The 10,468-nt window shown below is 41.7% G+C and overlaps 1 pseudogene; it reads left to right on the plus strand.

The window, feature by feature from the left end:
• Positions 1 to 8,230: 8,230 nt before the first annotated feature.
• LOC149195840 (RNA-binding protein L pseudogene) lies at positions 8,231 to 9,399 on the plus strand (annotated as a pseudogene).
• The last annotated feature ends 1,069 nt before the right edge of the window (positions 9,400 to 10,468 follow it).

Below are 10,468 nucleotides of genomic sequence, written 5' to 3' on the forward strand. Positions count from 1 at the left end.
TGAAAACCTCATTGAGGCGCCCCTATTGTCTTTCAAAAAACAAAAAAAAAAAAAAAAAAAAAGAGATTGGGAAAAGATCCTTGAGTGAAAACCTCTTTGAGGCGCTCAGGGTAGATGGCAAGGGTGAAAACCTCAATGAGGCGCCCTTGTTATCTTTCAAAAAAAAAAAAAAAACAAGGTCGGCAAATTCATAATGTAAAATTGCATGCAGGTTGCAGGTGTTCTATGGAGGAGAGGAAGCCTCTCAACTCAAAGCTTAGGATCCTTATCATGCTGTCAGGAGACCTCACTAGCACCTCCTCCAAGAATACTCATTTTCTTCAAGGTATGTGCAATTTTATTACAGCTTGAGTCTTCTACAGGAAGACGCAGATTTTCTACAGGAAGGTGCAGACTCTCTATAGGAAACGCAACCTTTCTACAGGAAGCTCTGTATTTCTACAGGAAACTTCCTGTAGAAGTTCGGGACAACCCAGAATCCATTTTATGAGGAGATCTAACGACTAAGGATCGGTTTGGACGCATGCAAGCTATTGTTATCTCCCTTGCACATTGTGGTCACCTCGTCCTGCCCTCCTTGTCGACATGCAACGAAGTCACCTGCACCAGCAAAGCAGATCGATGAGTTATCAAGAAAAAACAATTGTCAAATGAAAAAAACACTGAGATCTCCTACCATATCCATTCCAGTCATCCAGAAGCCCTAGGAGCGTGATCGGGCGGCCAGATCCTTCGTCGTGCAGCATGCACCCAAGGAGGAAGAACTGTTACAAGACATCCCGCAGGAGTCCTGTAACAGTTAAGCCCGCTAGAGTGTATACTATTCACAACGCTGGCCATATGCAATGAACGCGGACGCATGCAGCCAAGCGTCAACTCCATCGTCGGCAGCCTGTAAACGTGAACCTCCGGGCCTGTGCAAATTCACCAGCAGCAGATAGATCCATTCATCATCGTCCAAAACCTGAAAAATCGTGTTGCAGCCGCGCATCAGATCGCATGAATTTTACTTTGAATTGTTTGCAAAGTGTAAAGTGAATGGGTTGAGCGGCTGTATGGCCAGTTGACTGGCCACGTCGATCGGTTAATGGTCCAGTCAGATGTTTGGGTGGCGGCCATGACAAAAGGAATGATCAGCACACACGTGAGAACAATCCCCGTCGGAAAAAACGGATTTAGCAGAAGAAACGGCGGCGGATCTGCTGGAGGGATGATGCGGTAGTAAGTGAACGCACAGTCAAATGATGGAATGACGTCATCCAACGGTCCGGCGGGGACAGCTCACCTCCGTGCCACGGATTCCGCCGATTCAAATCTAATCGGCTAGATTGGCCGCATGCATTTATCATTCGCCGTTGGAGCCTCGAGTGAACATTCAGATCCCTCTGCAGTTTGAAACTACGAGCCTTTGGCTATCAGAACGGCTGAGAAGCACCACCGAGAGCGCAGACCAACTGCAGTCTTCCCCAGGAATCACGCGCTGCTCCTACAGGAAAGTTGCTCCTACAGGAAAGCTGTTTCTACAGGAAGGCCGGTTCCTCACGTAAAAATGTGGCAGATAAAAAGGTAACCCTGAACTCTCCATGCAATTGGTTTTTAAAGGTGGCAGAATCGTCATCTACAGTCTGGTTGTAGGAAATGGTTGAAAGTGTTGTCTGCTGTGCATAGACTGTCGTTCTACAGGATGTCAGTGAATTAAACTGTGTTAAGGTCCTCAGGGATAAGTTCTGTGGATTATTTGCATGACGGAAGCGTAATTCTACGCTCTGTCCTAATAAGCTAAACTTCTTCCACATTCGCCACCTCTAGCAACAGTTTTTATCATGCCGGGTGGGTTTATTAGACGGGAACCCATTGATTCATCAAAATTAAGAGAAAACCAGGAGGTGGTGGAGCTCTTCACACGAGCACAATGGATATCCTTTTGTGATAAGTTGCAGGGTTATGACGACGAAGTGGCAGAAGAATTTTTACAAGCTTTGAGGCCAAAATCCAAAACATTGGCCACCGTGAACTTCAGGGGCCTAAGCCTCAAGGTCACCCCGCAATATATCAGTCGAATTACTGAACTTCCAATGGGTTTGCCATGGGATAAGGAAGAGAGGAAGTTGAGCTAGCAGGCAAAGAAAGAATTCTTTCCACCTGAGGAGGAATTCACGGAGGACAAAAATGGGGTGCGAAGAACCAGCTTGTTGCCACCATGGAATGAAGTTAGCCTACAAATCATGAAGTATATAACCTGTGAAGGCCGTTTCAGCATTGTGTACGGGTATCACTTCAGGTTGCTCACTGAATTGAGACACCAGATTGATATTCCTGTAGAAAACAAACTGAGCATTCCTTATTTCTTTCTACAGTCTCTAATTGAGTGTGCCACAAAGTTAAAAGAAGGCATACCAGATCAGGTAGCCCACCATGGATTGATCAAACTTCTTGTGGAGGATGCGCTTCATTCATATAAGGTTCCCCTCTCATGGGAATCATTCAGAAATTTGACAAGAGATGGAGACATAAGGATGCTGACCGAGGAAAGTGGTTCCTCCAGCAGTGAGGAAAAAGAAGCAGTGGCCGCGGGAAAGAAAGAAACAGGCCAGAAGACCCCGACCACAGTGCAGAGGAAAGAACAAAGGAGGAAGCACGAGAAAAAGGATGCTGAGGAAAAAGGTGACACACCCATCTTATCAGCAAGAGAGAGAAGGTTGCAGAGCAGAATGGACAAGGCTGAGAAGGTCCACATCAGCACAAGTACCTCATCAGCACCCGCAACCAAACCAAAAAGCAAAACCCATGCAGCAAAGCAAGCCAAGGTGGCAACACCTGTGTCTACAGGAAAGCAGAAACAGGCTTCTACAGGAAGCCCGAAAACAAAAAAAGGGTCTTCTACAGGAAGCCCGAAAATTATTGAAAAAGGGGCTTCTACAGGAAGCCCGAAAATTACCAAAACAGGGGCTTCTACAGGAAGCCCGAAATTGGCTAAAACAGGGTCTTCTACAGGAAGCCTTGAAAAGGTGAAACCCAAGGAGAAGAAGGCTGATATTCGTGAAAGGGAGGCAACAGCTGTACTAGCTGGCCTCAGCACGCCACCTAAGCCAAAAGAAAAGAGAAAGAGGGAGACCCCTCTATACTTTAAAGCTCAAAGAAGTGTTAGGATAAAGACGGGCAAGCCATAGCCTTCGTCCAGCAGCCCGATTGTCATTGAAGATACCCCTGCTTCTCCCAAGGAAAAGTCCCCCTCAAGGATAACAGTCACCTATGAAAAGGGGAGCCCAAAGAAAAATACGTGGCAAGAAAGGTTAGACCTGTTGACTGAAAAAGCTCGGCTACAGGAGGCTGAAAATGTTCTACAGGACACTCTGGCCCGGCTACAGGAAACAGAGAAGAGGGAAGGAGAAGGACCCTCATCACCACCAAGGGAGGGTGAGGTAGAGCCACCTAAAGAGGCAGAAAAAGAACATATACCAGAGCCCAGCCCTCAGCCTAGTCTGAGTTCATACTACACCTTTTTAGAGGCGGGCAAAATCATACCGCAGAAATTTACTGTACCCCTGTTTTTTGCATTAGAGGAAGAAATAGTCTGTACCCACACATGGATGGAGATCGCCAAGTCAAAGGGTGTGGCCGACATAGGTCCCTTACAAGAGCAACTCAAGGAGGTCAGGAGTGAATTCGCCATGGCTAAACATGTGGCTAATTGCCAAAGAGTGTACCTACAGGAAGAAAACCAGAAGCTAAGATTGCAGCTACAGGAGTTGAGGGCAGGGGCAGGTACATCCTCCAAAGATACCACAAAAGAAAAACAAGGCAAAAAGGAGCTGACCACTGGTCTTGAGGAGCCAATGACACTTCTACAGGAAGCAGAACAACAAGCACAAATTGAAGTGCAAGCTCTAAAAGAACAGCTGCAGCAAAAGGAAGCACAATTGGCCTGCATGGCCAGTTGGGCCATGGAGGCAATATAGTGTAGACAACCTGCAAAATCCTATGGTTTGTATTTGAAAGACCAATGGCTGCAGTTCCAAATAAATAACTTGGCACAAAGAGGTATTTCTCAGATCCAAGACCCACAGCAATTTTCTGAGTTGTGCAGTACTAGTTCGTCAGAAGATAAAGCCAAATTAGCAGAGTTCTACCTCCACAATTTTGCCTTGCCTAATGAAGTTTCCTGGGATCCCAATACTGCCTTGGGTGATACGCAATTGATGGCATTCGCTTCATGGTTGAACCATGAGGATCAAAGAGTAGCTGAAGCAAAATCGGTCATGAACCGAGAATTGAACGAGCCATTGTTCATTCGAGCAGAACCAGAGGATCCAGTTGCACTCATCTCAGCACACCAACACTTGTCTACTGATCCCACAGCTTCCTTGAGATTTATGGACCAACATGCCCAAGTCATAGCTCATTTTGAAGACATGGAAAGACTGTTAGGAGAAAATGCCGCCCAAGCATGCACATGCAGATGGAATACCTTGGCACACAGTTTGAAAATCCGAGAGTACCATACCCCAACTCGAATGAGGGAAGCTTTGGTAAGGGTAGACCTTTACAAGAAATCCGTGCAAAGCCTCTAGGCCAGCTGGATTGGCCTTAAACTCAGCCCACCACTGCTGCTAGGATTGACCGAAGGCAGCACAGAGGAGGATAACAGTGAACAATGGGAAGAGGTGAACAAGAAAGCTGGGTTTCATATCAGCAAGGAGGACACTACCACAGAGGCTTGGGATGTAAGGGAAGCAGTAAAAGCAATGAAGGATGAAGATTTGGACTAAGTTGCTCAAGGATGAGCAAATATTTTAGCTGGGGGGTGATGATGAGCCCCAATTTTTGGTAACAAATTGGGCTCATTTGGCCTACCTACCTTGCTCAACCTTTCATCTTTTATCACTTATGCATTCATTTCTTGGTATATTCGTGTTATTTGTAGGAAGAAGGGCAGGCATTATATCTATGTGGCTAATACATGATGATTTCAGGTTTTTTGGCATTAAAGGGAGCAAAGACCACGCAGAAGGAGACAAGGAGACAACAAAGGTGGCATTGCAGGTTTATAGGGAGGTTGTCTACAGCCCTAAATAACCTCCCTCGTGATCTCCACCCTAACTCCGAGCTCCAACAGCTCTCCCCACCTAGCTTAAAGGCAGCCAACGGGTTCTATAGGAACAACAGTTTACAGCAATTTAACTTTTAGTTGGACAGCCGAGCTCCATTAATTGAGGAAGCCAGCTTGATCCTCATCATGTATAAATATTAAGGCCGTAGCCTTTGATAGGAGCTTTTTTAACTTTTGAACTACTGTTGCAATTTCTAAGTACGAGCTACAGCTCGGTTTTTGCTCTTTGTAAGCCAGTTTTGGCATGTCATTAGGCTCATGATTATTCAATAAAGACAGGCAGCTTTTGATTCAATTTTGAGTTTTTAAGGGAGCTATAGTTCTCAGGTTAGGGCCCAACCTGAGAGCAATAGACCTCCTCTTCCTTGTATTGTTACTTGTCTTTCTTTTCAGCACTTTATTCCTCTGTCTTGACATGCATTTAGAAATTACAGTCTGCTGATTTGATTTCTTTTATGTGATTGAATAGGATTAGTTTATGGTTCAAGTGCTTTTAGTTGCTTAGATTAGAGTAGGAGGATCAGCATTCATTAGAGCTCCAAGAAAAGGCTGACAGTGCACTCACTGCCATCTCTGTTTAGAGATTGGAGGTGTAGACCGTACCAGCCACCAAAAATGCAGTCATACACTTTCATTCAAGCTGCAACACAGTCATTTCAATTGTAGATCCATCCATGCATTCTGATCTTGAGCAGTATTTCTTCATTCCAACTCCATGCATGATTTTTCTTTGAAGTATACATTGCTGTTCGGTGATTTAATAACACAGTTAGGATAAGTTGATGAATTCTCGGTTTTGTGCAGATTTGTTTCCTTTACACTGCGTTGCATCACTCTGTTATCTTCTTCTTCTTCTCAACCACGTCTAAAGCCACCTACCCAACCTCTGTTCAGATCGTTTGCCTTCCAACCCTTCCACTGTTCACGTAACTCCATCTTTTTGGACTTTTCATTGCTTCCACCCTTCCATTCACCAACTAGCTGCAAGCACTCTTTCCTCAGCTCATATCTCTGTCCTTGAGCCATCATAAGCCCCCTTTCCATCCTACCTATCCACCCGTACAACTCCTCCACTCCTCCATCACCCAAAACTACAACCACAGAACATCCTGTAGAAGTTAGCAGACTTCCTGTAGAAATCCCAAGCTTCCTGTAGGATCCCCTGCAGACATCCTGTAGAAACCTGTAACCCCGATTGCCGAGCACCTGAACGTTGTGGACTTCTATGGAATGATGTTTTGGATCCTCTGGAACCTCTCCTAGCCCTCCTGACCTTTCCCAAGCTTTCTTTCCTTCGAACTACCCCTGCACAGTCAAACCCTAATAAGAAGCAAAATCGTAATAACTCCAACCACTTAAGCAAAAAATCCAAAAACAATGTTCTTTTCAGTAGAAGTAGTTTAAATTCATGTATCTCACATCACTTGAAGTAATGGCATCATTCCTAGAAGTTTGCACTCCCACCATTGCATCATAGAGATTAGACTAGTCAGATTAGGGTTTACTAGGGTTTCCCTGTTTTGTTGGCTTTCAGTTCATTATTGCAAAGTAGATCAATTTCCTTTGAGATAGCCTTCGTCCATCATTTAGAAAGCTTCTTCTGAGAACATATAGAAGTTGGCTTGAGCCCTAGCGGACTTGTGCCAGCTGACCAAGTGACAACTGCGACAAGAGCAAGTACTTGTGCATACAACACCGTCTCTTCCAAGTTTGTTACGAACTACTGGGTTGATAAAATTAGAGATAGGAAGCTCCAGGAGTTGTAGCATTATTGCTACAATACTGGAGCCCACCATCATCCACCTAATATTTACTAATAATTATATTACAATTTTGAAAGGTCTATCTAGAAATAGACATGTCTATTGGCACAATTAGAAATTTTTTATTTTCAATTACTTTCTCTATATAAAGTTGATGTAAAATTAAGATACAAAGAAATGTTTTATGTATGCTTCACGTTGAAAGATTTTTTATTTTATTTTATTTCTATTATTTATTTTTATATATTTTAATGGAAATAATATTTTATTATTTTTAAAGACAATATTAAAGGACAAGATTTCCTCACATGCTAACCACCCTATATGTGGGTGATTATATATTTACTAATAATTATATTGATGTGAATTTTTCAATTTTTGGAGTATTAATAATTTGGAATATCAATTTTTGGAGTATAGAAATTTATTTCTAGAATCATAGGCTTTGGTTTGTTACCTTGGAATCTGGATATTAATACTTTTTTTGATAACTTTAATAAGAAAATATTATTCAAGTTTATTCTACAAACTGAATTTTATTACAATATGTAATGTAATAATTTTAATAGGAGTATATATTGTCAAGTATTGCCGTGATCAAAAGTGACTCCAAAAATGTAAAAATCTAGTAATGTAAATGGTATGCTATATGTTGATAGGTAAGAACACCCCACAAGTGTCATGTATCATAACATCAATATTAATGAAATTCAATATTAAAAAATGACAATGTTATTGTAACAAGGTAGCACATACTATACTATGTTTATTATTATTATGGATCTAATCTTATATAAAATTACACACAATAATATTATATATTCTCTCAAAAAATCATATATATTTAAAAAAAAATTATATTAATTGCGATATTCACCATCCCAATGATTTTTAACATTCTTCGAAATAAGTGACATGCTTATTATAAACCTAATTGAGAAATATTGAGCCATAGAGATTGCCTACTAAAAAAATATCAAATTCTTGTAAAGGCACGATCATAAATAAGAATCTCATTTCCATTCTTTAATGTTTTCTTTAAATTAATACATTTAAGTTCAACAAACCCCAACAAAATGAAGCATCCACATTTTGATAGTACAAGCCAGGCCCGGACTGGTAAAGGCGAATATATATAGAACCTACACATCTTCTATTACCAACATACAGTCTTACTTTCTAGTATTTCTTTCAAGCATATAAGTGGACAGAAGCTGTAGCTCTCTGAAGTGAAGTCTAGATTAAAACCTGCCCAGCCTTCATAGAATTTTTGCGTACCTTTCGAGTTGCCATAGATTTCCTGCAGTGCGCTGTGTCAGGGAGATTTTTCTGGCATTCTTTTAAATATTTCAGAATGATGCAACCAGATCCCACTGCAGAGCCCACGATCAATTCCCAGCAGCAACAATATCAAGAACAATTGATGATGCCCCAGCAACCCCAACCTCAACCTCAGGTTATGGTGCAACAATCCCGGGAAGAAGTGAACTCGGCCGACGATATTAGTACCCTCTGGATCGGAGGTTTGCAGCATTGGATGGATGAGAATTATCTGCACGAATTTTTTGCTTCTACCCAGGACCTTCTTTCCCTTGAGATCATACGCAATAAGCAGACTGGACATTCAGAGGGTTATGGCTTCTTGGATTTTGCAAGCAATGCAACAACCCAGATGGTTCTCCAAAATTACAATGGTGTAGAGATGCCCAGGGCTGAACAATTTTACAGGCTAAATTGGGCAACGAATACTGGTGGAGAAAATCGTTCTGAATAATTTACTATATTAGTGGGAGATTTGGCATCCGATGACACAGATGAGCTGCTGCGAGAGACCTTCAGAGCAGATACCCATCTGTAAAAGGAGCAAAGGTCATTACTGATAGGGTTACAGGTCGTTCAAAAGGATATGGGTTTGTAACATTTGGGGATGGGAATGAGCAGGCTAGGGCTATAACAGAAATGAATGGAATATTTTGTTCCTCCAGACCTATGCGAATAGCTCCTCCCATAACAAAGCAAACTACTGTTTATCAGCAACCCTATCCTCCTCAAATGGTCGAGTTGGACCCGGAGAATGATCTAAACAATACTACTCTGTTTGTTGGTGGCTTAGATCCCAATGTGACAGTGGAAATGCTGATGGAGACATTTGGCCAGTATGGTGAGCTTGTGCATGCAAAGAAACCTTTCGGCAAGCGGTGTGGACTTGTCCAGTTTAGCAACAGGGCATCTGTAGAGTTAGCATTGCAAATGTTACATGGTATAGTTCTTGGTCAGAGACCAATTAGGCTTTCTTGGGGAAGAAACAAACAAGTGCAGCAACCCTATCCTCCTCAAGTGGTCGAGTTGGACCCAGAGAATGATCCAAACAATACTACTCTGTTTGTTGGTGGCTTAGATCCCAATGTGACAATGGAAATGCTGATGGAGACATTTGGCCAGTGTGGTGAGCTTGTGCATGCAAAGATACCTTTCGGAAAGCGGTGTGGATTTGTCAGTTTAGCAACTGGGCATCTGCAGAGTTAGCATTGCAAATGTTACATGGTATAGTTCTTGGTCAGAGACCAATTAGGCTTTCTCGGGGAAGAAACAAACAAGTGCAGCGTGCAGGGCCTTTTCAAACACAGCAACCAAATCCAAATCAATGGAATGGGGTATATTATGGTGATGGACCAGGACACAATGTTGGTTATGGTTATGTCACACAACCTCAACAAACAAATCCAAATCCATGGAGTGGGATTTATTATGGTGGTATCAAGGGATCCAATGATAATTATAGTTATGCCACACAACCATATAATGCTGGTTATGCTTATGCAACGCAACCTCAAGACGCAAATATGTTCGTTAATATCGCTCCAAATGCAAACTATCAGCAGCATCCACAGTAAATTAGTTTCAGTTAAAGCAGCAACAGGGCATCTGCACAGTTAGCATTGCTACATGGTACAGTTCTTGGTCAGAGACCAATTCGGCTTTCTTGGAGAAGAAATAAACAAGTGCAACGTGCAGGGTCTTTTCAAACACAGCAACCAGATCCAAATCAAAGGAACGGGGCATATTATGGTGATGGACAAGGATACAATGGTGGTTATGGTTATGTCACATAGCCTCAACAAACAGATCCAAATCCATGGAGTGGGATTTATTATGGTGGTATCCAAGGATCCAATTCTGATTATAGTTTTTTCACACAACCAAATAATGCTTCTTATGCTTATGCCACGCAACCTCAAGACCCAAATATGTTCATTAATATGGCTCCAAATGCAAACTATCAGCGGAATCCACAGTAAATTAGTTTCAGTTATAACAGCCACAGTAAATTAGTTAATAGATTTTTCAGTAAATTAGTTTCAGTTACAGCAGCCACAGTAAATTCGTTATAGATTTTTTTGGTCATTGTTTTTTATTTTTCAATCTGCTATTTCTAAATAATAAATTTAGTATTTTTAATCATTAACAAAAAATATTTGTTCATGGTATATGGTTATTGAATTTTTTGTTCTTTTATGTCATATATGGTTATTGAGTTTCATTTTTTTCCTTTTTATTTTGGATATGTATTTCAGTTATGGAGAAAAATATGTAA

This window comes from Pinus tabuliformis, chromosome 2_2, assembly GCF_031772625.1.
Source record: "Pinus tabuliformis cultivar Carrire ecotype Pingquan chromosome 2_2, CPIR1, whole genome shotgun sequence".
NCBI classification, from domain to species: domain Eukaryota; kingdom Viridiplantae; phylum Streptophyta; class Pinopsida; order Pinales; family Pinaceae; genus Pinus; species Pinus tabuliformis.